At 41.5% G+C, this 19,915-nt stretch overlaps 1 protein-coding gene across 2 annotated transcripts in view; it reads left to right on the top strand.

The window, feature by feature from the left end:
* Positions 1-3,737: 3,737 nt before the first annotated feature.
* Positions 3,738-19,915, top strand: part of rab5c (RAB5C, member RAS oncogene family) — a 30,964-nt gene continuing 14,786 nt past the window's right edge. Inside the window, exon 1 of one of the 2 annotated variants that reach the window (XM_055657016.1) lies at positions 3,738-3,897. The gene's annotated coding sequence lies outside the window, so the exon portion shown is untranslated. Of the gene's footprint in view, positions 3,902-19,915 lie in introns of both variants that reach the window. The other variant, XM_055657017.1, reaches the window with a different exon arrangement.

Raw genomic sequence — 19,915 nt, 5'->3', positions numbered from 1 at the left:
GGTACTTTGTAGAAAAACATTTTTACAAACGACAGGTGCTTTGGCAAAATATAATCAATTTAGTACCATATTTTAACGAGGCTGATTTCTCAAACCCGCTGACCTTTCTTACTGACAACCTGCAAAATCAAAATGAAGTCTAATCTAGACAAGCTCATATTAAGATAACAGATAAGATCACCAAATCTTATTAAGAATACTGTGCTCGGTTTAAGGTTCAGCACAATAAGGGGGATATTGGGTCCATTAGAGAGGATGGCCTTCAAATGGAGCTACACAAAAATGCTGGAGAAACTTAGAGGGTGCAGCAGCATCTATGGAGCGAAAGAAATAGGCAACGTTTCGGGCCGAAACCCTTCTTCAGACCCTTCTTCAAATAGAGCTGTTCTGCTATTTATATTGGAGAAACCGGCACATCAACAAATCACAACAAAGATTCCTTAGTGTTAATTTCCTTTAACAATTTTTTAAATTATATTTTCTCGTGGATAATATAAAGAAAAGCTCAAAAAATTTGAATCCTGTTATAGGAAAAGAGATTATTCATAGCTTGGGAGAAGAGTTTAAAATTATGAAGGGGTGAGATTAGGTAATTGTTGTGTATGAAATATGATTAACATATTTAAGGTCTTGCGCAATTGACGCATGCGCAAGAGAGACTCATCGTGGCGTTCAGAATAAAAGAAGCTCGTTAGTTTACTCCCGAGTCCGAGTCTTATTTAAAGTCCATTCCAAGCGCGAATACGTCACAGTAATGAAACATCTGATCATAACTATTCAGGAGTTTAGGTCAAAGAACAATAAAAATGTGAAAGATATAAATAAGAGCCAAGGGAGTTTAATTGATGGAGGGAGAGCAAAAGAAGGGTCTTACCCCGAAACATCACCTATTCCTTTCCTCCAGAGATGCTGCCGAACCTGTTGAGTTACTCTTTTGATGTTTTGGTGTTTTGGCATTTTGGCATTTTGATGTTTATCGAATTGAAATGAATACTTTATTGTGACATGTGCTCGCATATAGTCACCCATAAAGGGCACATAAAGTTACAAATCCCCCCCCCCTTGGGCCAGTTCCCCCTTTGTACTTCCCTCCCTCACAGTGGTCCCCCACGCAGGTTCCTTCATTCTCCATTGTTCTCCCCCCACCTCCACGGCGGGTCCCCGTTGATCTTCCCCCCTCCCTCACGGTCCTCTTTTGCTCCTTCCCTTGGCAGTGTCATCCTCACTTCCACGTGTCAGTCCTCGTCTGTCAGTTGGCCCCATCATCGACCGTCGCACCAACGTCTCCACCATCGCTGCCAGGTCCTCTCCAGACGCCTCCGTGGCACCAATCCAGACCCCAAACAAAGAGGATTGTAATCTACTTCAGGAAGCAAAGCAGTAAACATACCCCAGTATACAATGACAATGCCAAAGTAGAGATGGCTGAAAGCTTTGAGTTCCTGGGAGAAAATATTACCAGCAATTGGTCCAAGACCAGCCAACTCAGAGCAATGGCCAAGAAAACACACCGCCTCTAATTTCTTAGTACATTTAGGAGATTTGGCATAACCCCAACGACTCTAACCAACTTCTACAGATGCACCACAGAAAGCATTTTATCAGGACGCATCACAGCATGGTGAACAGCTCCAAGATCGCAATAAATTGCAGAGAATTGTGGACGCAGAGTAAACCATCACGTCAACCAACCTCCTTTTCATTGACTCCATCTACATTTGTGCTGCCTCGGCAAGTCCACTCACATAATCAAAGACAAGTGACACCCTGATCACTTCCTCTACTTCCTTCCCCTATCAGGAAAGCGGTATGGAAGTGTAACAACGCATACCTCCAGATTCAGGGACAGTGTCTACCCAGCGGTTATCAGGCAAGCAAACAATCCTATCACCAACGAGAGAGCGGTCCTAACCTACCATCTACCTCACTAGAGACCCTCAGACTATCTTTAATCGGACTTCACTGGACTTTATCTAAGATTACTAAACGTTATTCTCTTTATCTTGTATCTGTACACAGTGTGCACACAAGGTATGAGACTCAAAATGGGAATTGTTTAGAAATGTAGGTGGAGAGGGAGGGGTTGGATAGGTGTCATGTCAGTCAGTGCTTAGGGGAGATGTGGGGGAGAAAGGAGGGGTCGTTATGTGGGTGGAAGAGGATGTAGAGAACATTTAAACACCAGTAAGACATTAAAGCATTTTTTAAAGGCAAAGCTATATCAGTGCCACTCACCAAAAATAATATTTTTAACCTAAAATGATAGTCATCCCCAATAAATAAGATTGGAGAGGTTGGCAAAATGCTTAATTAAAATTGACAAAAAGACATAAGTGTTCAATAGACAATAGGTGCAGGAGTAGGCCATTCGGCCCTTCAAGCCAGCACCGCCATTCAATGTGATCATGGCTGATCATCCCCAATCAGTACCCCGTTCCTGCCTTCTCCCCATATCCCCTGACTCCGCTATTTTTAAGAGCCCTATCTAGCTCTCTCTTGAAAGCATCAGGAGAACCTGCCTCCACCGCCCTCTGAGGCAGAGAATTTCACGGACTCACCACTCTCTGTGAGAGAAAGTGTCTCCTCATCTCCGTTCTAAATGGCTTGCTCCTTAGTCTTAAACTGTGGCCCCTGGTTCGGGACTCCCCCAACATCGGGAACATGTTACACAGAAAAGCTGGAGAAACTCAGCGGGTGCAGCAGCATCTATGGAGCGAAGGAAATAGGCAACATTTCGGGCCGAAACCCTTCTTCAGACTGATCGGGGGTGGGTGTAGCCAGAAGGCTGGAGGGTGGGAGGAGACAGCAGGGGAGCTGAGGAAGGGGAGGAGACAGCAAGGACTAACAGAATTGGGAGAATTCGATGTTCATGCCCCGGGGGTGTAGTTCTGTTAGTCCTTGCTGTCTCCTCCCCTTCCTCAGCTCCCCTGCTGTCTCCTCCCACCCTCCAGCCTTCTGGCTACTCCTCCTTTTCCCTTTCTTGTCCCCACCCACCCCCCCACCCCCGATCAGTCTGAAGAAGGGTTTCGGCCCGAAACGTTGCCTATTTCCTTCGCTCCATAGATGCTGCTGCACCCGCTGAGTTTCTCCAGCTTTTCGTGTAACCTTCGATTCTCCAGCATCTGCAGTTCCCTCTTAAACATCGGGAACATGTTTCCTGCCTCTAGCGTGTCCAAACCTTTACCAATCTTATATGTTTCAATGAGATCCCCTCTCATCCTTCTAAACTCCAGAGTGTACAAGCCCAGCTGCTCCATTCTCTCAGCATACGACAGTCCCGCCATCCCGGGAATTAACCTTGTAAACCTACGCTGCACTCCCTCAATAGCAAGGATGTCCTTCCTCAAATTAGGAATTCAAATTCAGATAGAACATTTTTTGGTGATGAAATGTTATCTCGCCTGGGAAGAGGTAGAAGCGAACCAGCTGCGGCACCTGTCAACGAAACCTCTAGACACCGGAAGTGGCTAAGCTTCTCTGCACAATGCTTTCTGGGAATTGTAGTCTGCATAACCTCCGTCTGTACGTGATGACCTCATGGGCTGGCAGCGTGCTGCTGATTCTCCGTCATCGGCCCGACTTCGCACAGCGCCGCTGTTATTGGACCCCTCGTGTCACCCGACTGCTCCGGCTGAGCGTCCGTCAGCTTCGCTCACTGATTGGGTGTATTCAATGTCGCTCAAGGAAACATCCCGCCCCCTTCCCTCGCAACGTGGTTTCCGGAGGAGGTATGGGCGGGCCGGCGACGCGAAGGCGGAAAGGCGGAAGTGGAGGCCGAGACTTGGGCCCGGAGTTTTGTTTAATCTGAAGCAGTGAAGAGAAGTGGAATAAGAGTTGGGAGAAGGGCGACGCCGTTGCCGCCGACACCGCCGCCCTTGTTTGCTCCGTTGCCACCGTGTGAGTACGTTTTCTTTGTGGGTTAAAAGCACGCTGTTGAGGTAAATGCTGCTGTTTGCATTGAGGTGACCGCTCCAGGAGGAGGGCCAAGTTTAGCTGGCAGCGCAACCGGGCATTTCCAACCCCAAAACGTACACTAGAAGGGATGTCAAGGCCTCCTCCGCTCCCTGACATTGGTAAGAAACTTCGCGGTGAAGCCATGCTCCAGTGACATCGAAGGAAGAGATTGCATCCACTCTGCGTGTCATGGTGCCTTGTTCCTGATTTTTAGCACGACGATGGATATATTAAAACTCCATTACTTTAAGGAACTCGCATGTAAACAACACAAACTTGGAGCAAGTGGTTCACGGTTTATGCTGTCAGCTGTTTTTAAAAAATGGATTGCGAAACAATTGTGAGGCACAGTGGGAAGTTTTAATCTCATGATATGAACTGTTTTGTGTTTGATTGAAACAAATCCCCCTTCTACTTGTTAGTTCGGTTGCTCAAGTTTTCACCCTGCCTTCCTCTTTTCCAGTTTGAATTTATTCGGGCGCCTTGATCACAGTCGAGCTGGTTTGACTTTTGGAATCTGTTTTTGGTTTCTCACAATCTGCTCTCTCTGTGCCTTAAAGATGTATTCAAAATTAATGTTGATTAAAACAAACAATGTTTTTGCTAGCAATTGTTATGCCTGGTGATAAATTGATCTTGAGCCATCGTCTAAACTGGTAACTTGATCAGTAAAGGTGTGTGGTATGCCTTTTAAATTGATGTTTGTGGGGATGGTGGCTGGGGAAGGAAAGATTATTCATGGGAGAAATATACATCTTTATCTGGAAGAGTGTGATAGTTGGTTTCTGGATGTGTGATTAGCATGATTTTAAGTAAATACCCATTATAATTGTTTTAACACTACAAAATGTAAAGTGTACTTTATTGGGTGTTTTCAAAGATGCAGAACCTTTTACAAAACTAAAAATAGTTGCCTTTACCAATTCTGAATTGTTGGTAAATGTATTGGTTTGTCAGTCCTGCAAAAAAACAAAACGTATATAATTATTTGCTTCTACGTAACCAGAGTATTTGCAATTTTGTTTTGAGTTAAGAGGCTCTCTCTTCCACAATTCCCATTTCAACCTACAAAATGAAACAAAAACAGGAAGTGCAATATTGAGTACACATGAGACGGTCCAAGAGTGGCCCAGGTTGTTGCAAATATTGCATTCCTTCCTTGCAGTTAGTATTGCTCTCCTTTTTGGCAGAAACCTCAGGCTGATTTTTATTTGGCTTGTAAGACTGTTTTGTAGGATGTATTCCTCAGATCAGCAAAGATAAATTATCTTGTTCATCAGCCAAATGACAGGTTGCCTAATGCCTTCATTCAATTCTGGGTGAAGGTACTAGGTTTTTACCAATCTGAAGAAGGGTCTCGACCTGAAACGTCGCCCATTCTTTCTCCAGAGATGCTGCCTCACCCGCTGAGTTACTCCAGCATTTCGTGTCTACTTGGTTTTTAATTTCTCACTTTAAGGTTATGAAACGCCGAAGAGAAATGGATTGAGTTGGCAATCCAGTTTTCATTTCAAAGTGATTCAAGGGATAAATGACTTTGGCAATTTGAGAAAATAAATGTAATTTATTTTGCTTAAAACAGCCAAGATTAAGTAGAGATTCTGGTGGGCTGAATAAAACATTAATTTTGATAAACTGTTAAATTGTTTCTACTATCAAATTTCAATCATCAGTTTTGAAATTTCTGATTAAAAGAACCAGAAGTAGTAAGGACATTCTTAAGTAGAAGATCGTGACTTGGAGGGAATTGTCGGAAAAGATGGTGGGGCCAGATTTGAAAGTAACTTTCAAAAGTGCATTACATTTGTAGTTTAAAAGGAAACACTTAGAGGACATGGGGAAATGAGCAGTGAATGATGAATTTAAAGCTTGGGTTTGAAGGGCCTGGTTCCTGTGCTATGTGAATTTTGTAGTTTGTAATGTCTTGTCAGTAGCTAGTGTAGTTTCAGAGATTTACAGCAAGATTTTCCTTACAAGCCTGGCATCGTTCACTATCACCACCAAGCTGAATGCATTTCCCCCCAGATTTTGGGTACATGGGGCAGGGAATCTAAAGAGCTTTTCATTTTAAATGTGATGATGCTTCATGCAAAAGTTCAGTTATACTGGTATTTTTGTGCAAAATATGGCATGTTTTAATTAGAAATATGCAATTTGTTGGTACTTGGAGATGCTTTTGGACTTGCCTAAATGCAAGAATGAGAAAATTGCAAGTTGTGCAGTGTCACTCCTGAATTGAAACATTAACCAATCAAATAAAAGGTGTATTAATTGTAATAAGAATAAGAAACGTTATTCTTGCTGGGCATTTAATATAAAATGTTTGCTTTTACTAGCCTTACATTCTACTTAGTGTCAAAGAGATTTCCCAGTTTTAGGAAAGACATAATTGCAGCAGTACAATTTTGGTGTTGAAAATGAACTGAATGACATTGGCGTTGTAAGCAAGAGACACTGGGTTCTCATCAATAAACTTGCAGTGAACTTTCAAAGGATAGTTCTATGAATCATTTGAATGGAGAATTTCAAATGCATTTTGTCATGCTAGTTTGAATCAACTTGTATTTTTATAGGCATTATTTCAAAACTTCGATTTGTACACTTAAATATTTAGTGTCAACGAATGTTGGAGCATAGTTGATTACCTGAGATGTTGCCTTTTTAGTGCTACCTTAAGTCTGCTCTGTCACGTTGTTTCCACTCTCTTCTCTCCCCCACCCTCCTGATCTATAATTGTTTGGCTTTAATCCTCTCTTCAGCAAGTAGCTTTTATAATCATGTTTCATCTGTGAATAAGATATAATTTGAATTTCCCAAAATGTTTTCCAGAGGGATCAAGGAGAGTGAACATAAACACTCCATGATTCATCCAGAACGCTTCCACACTTTAGTTTCTTTGCTGATCTGTTGGATCCATTTTTGTTGGGTGTTGTCTGTTTGACGTGACAATGGACTTTCTCTCTTTCTAATTTCCCATAGCATATGAGGAAGTGGAAATGATGAGCATGTACCAGATATAGCTCAAGGTCAGGGAGGAACGTGATGCTCATATCTGATTTAACTTTTGCATTTTTTTCACCTGATCAAACTTTATTTCAATTATACAGTATATTTTAGTTTAGTAGATTTTGTTTTGAATTTGTAACATTCATTTGAAATTCAAGATTTTATAGATGTTGGAGTCTGAAGTAAAAACAAAAATGCTAGAAGCATTTAGCAGAGCAGGTAGGACCCATCAGAAGAGGAGCAGCTAGCATTTCGTGTTCAGAACTCTTCATCAATGCTGGCAGGTGCTGCCAAACATATTTCCAGTGAAATGCAATTGCCTGAACAAACATCATGTATACATAGACTAAAATTAGGGTTTCCAGGGTTTTAAACCTGCTTCAGTGTTTGTTTCAGGGCTTCTAGCTATTTCTAGTTTGTAACAGCTTTTTTTGGCACCAGACAGATTTCTTTAAGTTCATATGTTCCAAGAATAGAATTAGGTCAGCCATGATTAAATGACCCATCTTTCTCCTTCAACTCCATTCTTCTGTCATCTCTCTGTAACTTTTGATACCCTTTAAACATCTGTTTATTCTGAGGCTGTGCCCTTTGGTCCTAGACTGTCCTACTAGTGGATACATTCTCTCCACATCCACTCTATCCAGTCTCGCATGATTCTGTAAGTTTCAATGAGGTCCCCCCTCATCTTTCTAAACTCTACCGAGTACAAGCTTAGAGCCATCAACACTTATCATGCGTTAACCCGATCATCTCTGGGATCATTCTCGTAACCCACTTATGGCTGCACCATACCCCCTTCTCTTAACCCCACACCCCCCCCCACCCCACTTCTGCCCGTTTCACCTCATTCCATCCCATTTTTGCATGAATTAGTAGTGCAGAACAGAATTCTCGCCTTGGATTGGATTTGTTGTCTCAAACTCCTAAATAGCAATGGCAGTTGCTCAGTAAGTCCATGATGCCATCTTAAGTGAGGGGCAGGTTCCTGATATCAGACTTCTGTGACCTTTCACATTGCTATTTAAGACCAGTTTTGCACTGTGGGCCCAAGTTTGCTAGAAATTGGAGCACTCTCTATAACTATTTTAGAAAATGTCTCCAGTTTACAGAATAAAGATATTTTTTCATCTGAGGAAAATGATTTAATTAAAACTGAGTCCCAAGATACGTCCACGCTTTAAACCCACTGCTTCTAAAACATCTATAGCCTCATTTTACATGCCTGAAGTTCCTTCCATAAGTGGCCTTTTATCACATTTGAGCCAGAAGCATGCTTATCTTTGTGTATATTATATTTCACTTGTTTGTTCATGCGTGCATTTTAGACAGACTAGCTAGATAAGAGTGGAGAAACCCAGCCATTTTATCTATCTTGGGGATTCAGGGGCATGCACAGATTCAAAATATTGAACCATAGCCTGTCTAAATTTGTACATTTCTTTCCAAATTATTGCTCTATTTATGATCAAACAAGATGTTAATGGAAATATTTTAGCTGAAACTGTGCCCACTGCATTCTTCCACAAATTGCCTTGAGTCTCATCACTAGTTTGGTCTTAGTAGGAACATAAATGTAAATATATACAACTGCACTTGCAACATAATTAACTTCATGAAGCAACCCTAAATGCAAATATTGGTTTCTCAAATGTGCATCAAATCAATTGGTGGGTCTTTGGTTCTTGAACTGCAAATAACAGGTGGAACTATTTTGGTTAAGAAGTTTTTAAGAAGGAACTGCAGATGCTGGAAAATCAAAGATACACAAAAATGCTGGAGAATCAGCGGGTGCAGCAGCATCTATGGAGCGAAGGAAATGGGCAACGTTTCAGGCCGAAACCCTTCTTCAGATTGATGGGGGTGGGGGGGGGAGGCGGGGAGAAGAAAGAAAAAAAAGCTTTTTTTTACCTTTGAACTATTTTGGTTGACTTCTTAGCATCATAGGGAAAGATTATTTTGCTTCCTTTTTATCGGCTTTCTCTAAAAGTCATATTTTATTGCTAATTTATAGTTAATGGTAATCGGAAGCAACACTTAATGTATTTGGTCAACAAATAACAATTAAATGAATCGATGCAAGTCAGGCAAGGCAGTTTTACCAAGTTCTCTTTGACAAACGACACGAGTCACATACCCACACAGCACGGAAACGGGGCCCTTTAGCCCACCATATCCTTGCCAACCAAGTTGACTCACTGGACAAGTTGCTTGCTTGCATTTTGCCCATATTATATTTAGCTCGAATCCCTTCCTATCCATATAGGTCCAGATAATTAGTAAATCTGGGTTTTATAGCACTGTCCACATTTCCTCCTATAAAATTAGCCCAGAAATGTATTAATTGCAAACCCTCTGGTGGTTAGACTGCACCAGTCATATTGTAATTGTAGATCAGTAGCTCGTTCCCTTTTTGCAATGTGGAATCAAAGTGCGATCTGAAGCTGGTAAGGACTTTCACGCAAAGGGGAAATGGGAGATTAAAGAAGTGGTTAGGTTATTAATGATTTCTTTGTAAATTTCACTGTAAATGGCAATATGCAGTGCCAGAGTCAAAGAAGTCTGCAGTGTTAACTCTATTCCCCTCTTCACAGATGCTGCTTGACCTGGTGAATATTTCTAGAATTTAATTTTTATTTTGGATTTGGTATATCTTCAGGCCCCCCCCCCCCCAATGTTGAGTTGTCAGTCTATAGCTGCTAGACCAGTCGGATTACAGGATCTACTGATCCTTGAAATTGGACGCCCTTGTCCATTTGTGGTTGGTTGACTTTCGAAGCCTTGAAACAGACAGTGTCAGTGCTGAGTCCAGCCCATTGGGCCACTTCAGTTTACCCAATTACAAGATCAAAATGATGAAAGCCCCACCCACTGATTATTTTTACTTCATGCAAACGACATACCTAAAATCCATTACTTGCAATTACAGCAGATAAATTCACGTTGTGTTATAATTTATTTGCCATTAATTTCTCAGATTTTATATTTCCAAAGCAAAAACTGGCATTTCTAAAAATGGTTTTGCCCCACAGGCATAAACCTTATTCCTTCATATAAAAATAACTTTATACATTTACATTTCTGTATAGATTGCAAAAATGTTTCAATTCCTAGAAATGCTTAAAGGGTAAAGGTATTTAAGCAGAATGGAAAAGTACAAGAAAATGTTTGCTTGACATCTGAAGCCAGATTAGGATCTGATCCATTTTGAGGCTGGTCCTAATATCACTTCAGATGTCGGCTTGTTTGTTTTCAATGAGTTTCTGTAAATTAGTGGGGTTTTGACTTTACTCAAAATTCTTGTAAGCTGCAGCTTGAAGTCAGTTTAGTAGGGGCAGGAACACATTTTTGGTGCATGTGTCAAGTGGTATTAGTAACTGACTTCAGCTGTGACCTCATTGAATCGTTAACTAATGCTTTATTGATTCTGCGGTGGCTCTTTTGAAGTTCAGTCTGCTTAGTTGCAATCCCCTTCACTTGTCTCAAATCCGTGCAATTTATTTTGCTGAGTACTTGCCAAATTCTGAATCAATTTTCAGTATTTTAAATGTATTCCAAATCTGAAGCAAGTGGTATTAAAATTGTTGTCATCTCTTGCTCTTTTACCAAACTTTTATATTTGTGCCCCATGGCTATCAATTCAACCTTTGGAACAAACTTTATTTCTATCCAAACTGTTTATCTTTGAAACCATTTACCAATTCTCTCTCACATCTAGTGTGAAGAGATAAAACCAATTTTGTACTCCATCAATGTAATTATAAGGTACACAAAAAAGCTGGAGAAACTCAGCGGGTGCAGCAGCATCTATGGAGCGAAGGAAATAGGCAACGTTTCGGGCCAAAACCCTTCTTCAGACTGATCGTGGGCGGGGACAAGAAAGGCAAAAGGAGGAGGAGCCCGAAGGCTGGGGGATGGGAGGAGACAGCAGGGGGACTGAGGAAGGGGAGGAGACAGCAAGGACTAACAAAATTGGGAGAATTCGATGTTCATGCCCCCAGGATGCAGACTCCCCAAACGGAATATGAGGTGCTGTTCCTCCAATTTCCGATGCTGCTCGATGTGGCCATGGAGGAGACCCAGGACAGAGAGGTCGGAGACGGAGTGAGAGGGGGAGTTGAAGTGCTGAGCCACCGGGAGGTCAGCTTGGAATCTCTCATTCCTAGAACTATTCTCGTAAAAAACCTTTACAGCTTCAACCAAAGCCAACATGCACTTTTTTCAATATAGTACTATTTTAGTTGAAAGCTGACTAATAGTATGCTTACATCTAATCTGAAACATTAACTATTCATTTGGGTAGGTTTCTCCAAAGTTAGCTTTGGCATTGGAGAAAGATTGTAGTAGTAATTTGGTTTCTGGTCAGCTTGGAGCATTCTGCCAAAGGTGTTTAAAATGTGATAGCTGGTGCTGTTTATGAACTACTTTATTATAATCAATGAAACATGTACCATTAATCAGTTGACTGTTTTTCCAATTTCTTAAACCCCATTTAAACTTAATTCGTTAATGGCAGTTGGCTAATTTAAGCATTTTTACGTACTAATTTTTAATAGGATTAGTAATCATTTTAGGGGAAATAGTGTGAAAATACTGTAAAAGTTTGTATTTGATTGAATGCTTGGAAACACTAATCACTACAGGTCCTTCCAGCTTCTGATAACTTATGAACAACCCATGCATTAGAATGAGCATTTGTGAAACTGGTGGAAAGGATTTGACAGCCGTTGTGGGGTTGTAGGCATTCCTGTCTGCATTTCCAACTTGAGAACTGTTTGGGTTACAAACAGTTCACCAGTATGGAACTCTGCAATAACCCAGAACAGGCTGTACAGTTAAAGGTTAGAACAGTATTTGGCTTTCATGGTGTTGCATGTGGTACTCTTGGACTAGGTAATCATTATATTGAAACACCAAATTTAATGTGATTATGATGAAAGTGGTCAGGAGTAGTTTGATGTTGGGGAGATAAGGGCTCCTTCTATGTAAAGACATTGTAAGTTGGTTGTTTTCTCCCACTGGGCAATTGTCTTGCTATCCAGTGTCAGATATTTATATATTGCTGTTACCTGTATCAGAATTTCAGATTTGAATTGTTATAATATGTGTCCAAGGGGAATTATCATGGTTAGTAATGCATTGGAAGAGCAATCTTGGCAGTAATACCGATTAAAGTACGCTTTCCATTCTTCACGATTTGAATAGCTTTTTAGTATAGCTTTTGATTTTCCTCTGCATACCATCTTCGTATGATAAAGTATTTGACATAAGCCTCTGTGTAAGACTTTCACATGGGGTTGAGGTGTTATGAATCTGGAAGCTGCTTCAGGTATGAGGAGGTTGTATCATGCAGTTCGGGCAGCGTCTGAATAGTGATGAGAAACGAGGGACCCTTGTTTGTCTTTTCTACTGTGTGTGCACTTTTTCTTCACATTGCCACATGCAGCATTCCACTCCCATATGGGGTGATGACTTGCAGCATATTGCTGAGATTTTATTTAGATCAGATTGGCCCAGGATTCAAATAGAGCTGAAGGTACATTTTTATAATTTGGTGTTTGGAGACTCAAATTGATATTTGACTCGGCCTGTTGAACAACATTCTTTTATCATCTACCTCTACCCTGCCTTCGTGTTGCAACGCAAAAGAAAGAGTAAAACCATCTATCAAACAGCCCTAGACTTGTTGAACAGTCTGCAAACAGATGTTTTGTAAGAAATTTAATTGTTCAAATTAGCAATGTAGTCATTCATTGACAATGCTGTAGCCTGATGCGCTAAAAACAATGCACTGTGGATTTTCAACAAGCACTTACGGAATAAATCACAGCTATATCTTTTGAGAATATTTTCAAACCATCTTAATTTTTTTACACATCAGTTTCCATATAACAATTACAGCACGGAAACAGGCCATCTCGACCCTTCTAGTCCGTGCCGAACACATAATCTCCCCTTGTCCCATATACCTGTGCTCAGACCATAACCCTGCATTCCCTTCCCATCCATATAACTATCCAATTTATTTTTAAATGATAAAAACGAACCTGCCTCCACCACCTTCACTGGAAGCTCATTCCACACAGCTACCACTCTCTGAGTAAAGAAGTTCCCCCTCGTGTTACCCCTAAACTTCAGTCCCTTAATTCTCAAGTCATGTCCCCTTGTTTGAATCTTCCCTACTCTCAGTGGGAAAAGCTTTTCCACGTCAACTCTGTCTATCCCTCTCATCATTTTAAAAACCTCTATCAAGTCCCCCCCCTTAACCTTCTGCGCTCCAAAGAATAAAGCCCTAACTTGTTCAACCTTTCTCTGTAACTTAGTTGCTGAAACCCAGGCAACATTCTAGTAAATCTCCTCTGTACTCTCTCTATTTTTGTTGACATCCTTCCTATAATTAGGCGACCAAAATTGTACACCATACTCCAGAATTGGCCTCACCAATGCCTTGTACAATTTTAACATTACATCCCAACTTCTATACTCAATGCTCTGATTTATAAAGGCCAGCACACCAAAAGCTTTCTTTACCACCCTATCTACATGAGATTCCACTTTCAGGGAACTGTGCACAGTTATTCCCAGATCCCTCTGTTCACCTACATTCTTCAATTCCCTACCATTTACCATGTACGTCCTATTTTGATTTGTCCTGCCAAGATGTAGCACCTCACACTTATCAGCATTAAACTCCATCTGCCATCTTTCAGCCCACTCTTCCAACTGGCATAAATCTCTCTGTAGACTTTGAAACTCTACTTCATTACCCGCAACCCCACCTATCTTAGTATCATCTGCATACTTACTAATCCAATTTACCACACCATCATCCAGATCATTGATGTACATGACAAACAACAATGGACCCAACACAGATCCCTGTGGCACCCCACTCGTCACTGGCCTCCAACCTGACAAACAACCATCCACCATTACTCTCTGGCATCTCCCATTCAGCCACTGTTGAATCCATCTTGCTACTCCACCATTAATACCCAACCATTGAACCTTCTTAACCAACCTTCCATGAGGAACCTTGTCAAAGGCCTTACTGAAGTCCATATACACAACATTCACTGCTTTACCCTCACCAATTTCCCGAGTAACATATTCAAAAAATTCAAGAAGATTAGTTAAACATGACCTTCCAGGCACAAATCCATGTTGACTGTTCCTAATCAGACCCTGTTTATCCAGATGCTTATATATATTATCTCTAAGTATTCTTTCCATTAATTTGCCCACCACTGACGTCAAACTAACAGGTCTATAATTGCTAGGTTTACTCTTAGACCCCTTTTTAAACAATGGAACAACATGCGCAGTACGCCAATCCTCCGGGCACTATTCCCGTTTCTAATGACATTTGAAATATTTCTGCCATAGCCCCTGCTATTTCTACACTAACTTCCCTCAATGTCCTAGGGAATATCCTGTCCGGACCTGGAGACTTATCCACTTTTATATTTCTCAAAAGTGTCAGTACTTCCTCTTCTTTGATCCTCATAGTTTCCATAGCTACTCTACTTGTTTCCCTTACCTCACATAATTCAATATCCTTCTCCTTGGTGAATACCGAAGAAAAGAAACTGTTCAATATCTCAATAGTCAATAGTCTATTTAATTGTCATTTGGACCCCTGGAGGTCCAAATGAAATGCCGTTTCTGCACCATACATTACACACGAAGAAAATAATCTCATACCGAAGAAATTGCTATACTGGCTCTGCACTGCCCTCCCCCCCCCCCCCCCCCCCCCCCCCCCTCATGAATCTCATACCGAAGAAATTGCTATACTGGCAATGAAAGACATGCTCTTAAACGATTCTGCTTTGATCCTCCATTGGTGATTGGCAGTGACATAAGTCACAACACAATAGGGATTTGTCATTAGCCAAAGCTTTTTAAAACCATTACCAAGAAATGGCAGCACAGTGCCACAGCGGTAGAGTTGCTGCCTTACAGTACCAGACACCTGTGTTCGATTCTGACTACAGATGCTGTCTGTACAAAGTTTGAATGTTCTCCCTGTGACCTGTGAGGGTTTTCTCCAGGATCTCCAGTTTCCTCCTGCACTCCAAAGACGTACAGGTTTGTAGGCAAATTGGCTTGGTATAATTGTAAATTGTCCCTCGTCTGTGTGTAGGATAGTGCAAGTGTGCAGGGATCGCTAGTCGATGTGGGCTGAAGATCTTGTTTCTGCACTGTAACCATATACTAAACTAAAACAGAAACATGCTGACCAAGATGCCCCTTTAAGCTGGTACCATTTGCCCATGTTTGACCCATATCACTAAACCTTTCCTGTGCATTTATTAGTCCATTTTAAATGCAGTTATTCCACCTACGTCACTCATTTCCTCTGGCAGTTTGTTGCATTTATGTACCACCCTTGTGGGGGAAAAAGTTTCCCCTCAGATTCCTATTAAATCTTTCCCATCTAGAGCTTCTAGTTTCCTATTCCTAGCAAAAAGTCTGTAAATTTACTTTTTTTATGCCCCATGTGTACCTCCAAAATATCATCCCTCGGTCTTGTATGATCCAAGGAATAAAGCACTAGATTGACCCACTTGCCCCTATAACTCCATTAAGTTGTGACAAAATGCTCAAATCTTTTCTGTGCGCTTTGTAACTTAATGACACCTTTCCTGATCTTCCATGCGCAAAATCATGTTGACTATTCTAGTGCCTTGCCTACCACAGTTGAGTCTATAATTCCAACATTTTCTTTTACAGCCCTTTAAAATGTAACATTAGCCATCCTCCAGACTTCCAGTTACATGTTTGTGGCTAATGTATATATCTCAACCACGGCTCCTGGTATTTCTACTAACTGCCCACAGTGATCTGGGGTATACCAGATCGGGGCCACTGAGATTTACTTACCTTCATAAGCTTGAAGATGATACGATGCTGTTATATTCCGGACGGCAGAATGAATAACAACTTACACACAGGATGCCTGGATCACGAAAGAGATTTATTACCCAACATTCCCTGCTTATAGACAACACCAACTCATTAACATATATCATGAATATGCATGAATACATTACACTGCGCTCCTTTTTTTAAGTATTAAATCTAAGTACTCAGTTACAATTTTGTTGTTGTGATACTCTATTTAAACCAGTACTTATGAAATCTTAAATGATAAACATAATATTTATTTTACATATCTACACATTTTCATTTTACTTATGCAGTGAGTTACTTAACTTACAAACCTAACTACTGGTTTACGGAGGTTACACAGAAAAGCTGGAGAAACTCAGCGGGTGCAGCAGCATCTATGGAGCGAAGGAAATAGGCAACGTTTCGGGCCGAAACCCTTCTTCAGACTGGTTTACGGATCCTGCCTGATCGTCTAACAGTAACAGGTGTAACAGGTTTAGGTGTTGACTCAACTGTTGGCTTGCTTGGCTCTAATTTAGTACCCTGACTTGGACCAGAGGAATCTGTTTCTTTGTCTGTACTAACTGAACTTTGTGTTTCAATCACAGTGGTCTCTTCCAACTCGCTTTCAAATGAAAACTCAGGGATTAGGACTTCATGCTCAGTTTTTGGTTCATCTTTGGCTGGAATCATTTGATCAACATGAACACTTTTGGTCCTATCTCCAATTTCAATTGACTATCTTTTTGTTCCACACACTTCTACAATTTTCCCAACATCCCATTTGTCTCGACTGGACTTGTTGGGAGGACTGAGTACAAGTACCTGCTCATCTGGCTTGAAGTACCTCTCCTTTTTGTGGGAGTCAAAATGGGTTTTTGACAACGGTTTTTGCTCAACTCTCAAGGCCAAATTGGGTTGAACTAGACTTGGGCGTATTCTTAGCCTTCTCTTCATCTACAGTTCTGTGGGTGAGAAACCTGTTGTGTGGTTCTGTACTTCAGCAAGAAACTAGCCAAACGATGTTTCATGCTGAGCTTTGAACTACCCTGCAAAACCTGTTTCTTGAGAGCATGTTTGACAACTCTAACAGACCCTTCCGCTGCCCAGTTGGAGGCTGGATGGTATGGGGGAACAAGTGTGTGTTTTACACCATTCCGCTGCATGAACTATTTGAACCGTTCTGAAGGAAACTGAGACCTGTTATCAGAAACAAGTTCTTCCAATACACCATGGCATGTAAAAATTGATCTCAACTCGTCTATGCTACACTCAGTAGTAGTGCTTGACCCCATATGCTTAACCTCAATCCATTTGGAATGACTATCTACTAGTACCGGAAAGTGATCATTACCTTTTTCACAAAAATCTACATGAACTCTCTGAAAAGGTCTACATGGCCATGACCAGGGTTGCAATGGTGGTTTACCCTGGCAATTTTGGCAGGCTCTACATTTGCTCACCAGTGACTCGATTTCACTCAATATCAGGCCAATACACAAAACTTCTGGCAATTGACTTCATGCTTACTATGCCATGAAGTTCATTCATAATTTTGTTTCTCAAAGACTCTGGTACAAGCACTCTGTAACCCCACTTAATGCATCCCTGCTCACATGATAATTCATGGCGTTGATTATGGAAAGGCTTCAGCTCTGAATTCAGAACTGAGTTTAATCCACTATCAATTTCAGTCCAAACATTCAATGTCTGTTCATAGACCCACTTTAGCACAGTGTCTTTCTTTGTTTCTGCTGCAATTTCTGTTGCAGTCACTGGAAAGTATTCATCTACAACTTGCAGTGTGTAGATGGAGTTCTCACTTCCCACGTCAGAGTTCTCATGGGGACAAGGCACCTGCAACTGTTGCACTTGGAGCTTCTGTACTCAACGTTATAGTCAAACTGGGACAGCAAAATTGCCCAGCGCTGCATCCTCGATGCCGCCATGGAAGGTATAGCTGACTTGGGACCAAGTATCACTAGTAGTGGCTTGTGATCAGTCACTAGGATGAATGGTCTGCCGAGAAATAACTGATGGAATTTCTTGATTCCAAACACGATGCTGAGTGCTTCCTTTTCTATCTGCATAATTGCGTTCACTCGGTGATAGGGTGCGGGATGCAAAAGCATTAGGCTTTTCCTGTCCGTCATTCATTACGTGGGAGATCACTGCACCTGCACCATAACTTGAAGCATCACAAGCAAGTTTCATCTCGTGTGTCGTATAGTAGTGAACAAGGAGTTTGTCACTTGTCAAGTTTTCCTTTCAGATGTCATATGCACGTTGCTGTTCCTTTCCCCACGTCCATTTCACATCTCTTTGTAGCAGATGAAGTAGTGGCAGGAACTGGAAGGAATCGTGCATAGAACTGCACCATCCCAAGGAATGATCGTAGATCTGACACATTGTTGGGTTTTGGAGCATTCACTATTGCTTCCACTTTCACCTTCACAGGGCGAAGTCTGTTGGCATCTACTTTGAGTCCAAGGTAGACCACCTCTATGCAAATGCACATTTACTTTGTCGCAGTTTGATATTGTGGCAGTTCAGTCATGTGAGAACTTGCTCAAGGATTTCCAGATATTCTACGATGCCCTCTGTGAATATCAGTAGGTCATCCTGGTTGCACACAGTGCGGAATGCCTTGTAACATTTTGTCCATGACAAACTGGAAATTTTTCGGGGAGGATTTCACACCATAGGGTAGCTTTGTATATGAATACAAGCTCTATGTGTGTTGATAGTCAAGTACTCCTGACTTACCTTGTTGTCATTGAGTTGGGCGTAAGCGTGAGACAAATCCAGTTTAGTGAAGACTCTTGCTCCGCTAAGTTCTGCTTGCCTATCTTGCGAGGTAGATAACGGATATTGTTCGTCATCAACGGCTTGGTTGATTGTGACTTTGTAGTCACCATATAGTCGGAACAGCTTTGTCGGCCTTGGGTACGGCCACAATTGCTGTTGCCCAGTTACTCTGGTCTGGCTTCACGAGTACTCCATTCCGTTCTAATCTGTCGAGTTCTTCCTCCACTTGTTTATTTAGTGCATATGATACAGGTCTTGGTCGACAATACACAGGTCTCACATCTTGCTTAAGTTGAATGTGTGTAGAGTACTCTGTTATTCCCGTGTAACTGTCAGCAAAAATGTTTGCTTATGACTTTTTCAAGACGTGATTTGGACAAATCGACGCTGAAAATGTTCTTCCAGTCTATTATACTCAGCCAATCCTTTCCAAGGAGGGTTGGTTTATTTCTGTAGCTGGCCACGATGATGGGCAGTGTTACTGACTGACTGTTATGCTGAACTTTACAGTTCATTTGTCCACATGTCTCCAAAACTTCGCCCAAGTAGGTTCTCAGCTTGACCTTACTCTCAAACAATGGTATCTGTGGGAACTTTGTTTCGTACAGGTCTTTGCTCATGACCGAACAATCTGCTGCTGTGCCAATACACATATCGATTAACTGTTCATTTATCAATAGTTTAGTTCGCAAGTCTTTGCCTTGGCTGGTTGTAGGCTTATCGATGTTGGTTGCATAAATGGTGTACAACCCAAGTTCATTTCCACCTGGGTTCATCTCCAAGTTGTGAACTCCTCGCTGGTGTTGTCGCTTGATTCCCGCAGATTGTTGGTTTCCTGTTTTAAGCATGACCCGACATGCTGAGGCGATATGGCCTTTCTTCTGGCAATTATAGCACTTAGCCATTTTGAACTGACAAAATTGGGATGAGTGATTACCGTTGCAACGATAACAACTGGCGGAACTTGGCTCCCCGCCATACTTTGATTTTGGTTTAGCACCTCTTGGTTTGGCCATAGGCACTGCCTTGTGACTGTAACCGGCCCCTGCAGTCCGTGATGGACAAAACCCGCGAGCATTCTTTGATGTCATCTTCATTGTGGTAGCAATCTTGCATGCTTTCTCTGGATTTCTCTAAAATCTGGAGATTCACATAGGGCATTTGGACTGAATTTGTTCATCCACTTGACCACAAACAAATCTGTCGCGTTGTGCTCGTCCGAAAAAGGTTCCAAAATTACAATGCAAAGTTA

Source organism: Leucoraja erinacea, chromosome 27, assembly GCF_028641065.1.
Source record: "Leucoraja erinacea ecotype New England chromosome 27, Leri_hhj_1, whole genome shotgun sequence".
Taxonomy (NCBI): Eukaryota; Metazoa; Chordata; class Chondrichthyes; order Rajiformes; family Rajidae; genus Leucoraja; species Leucoraja erinaceus.
This window is presented reverse-complemented; position numbering and strand designations above follow the sequence as displayed.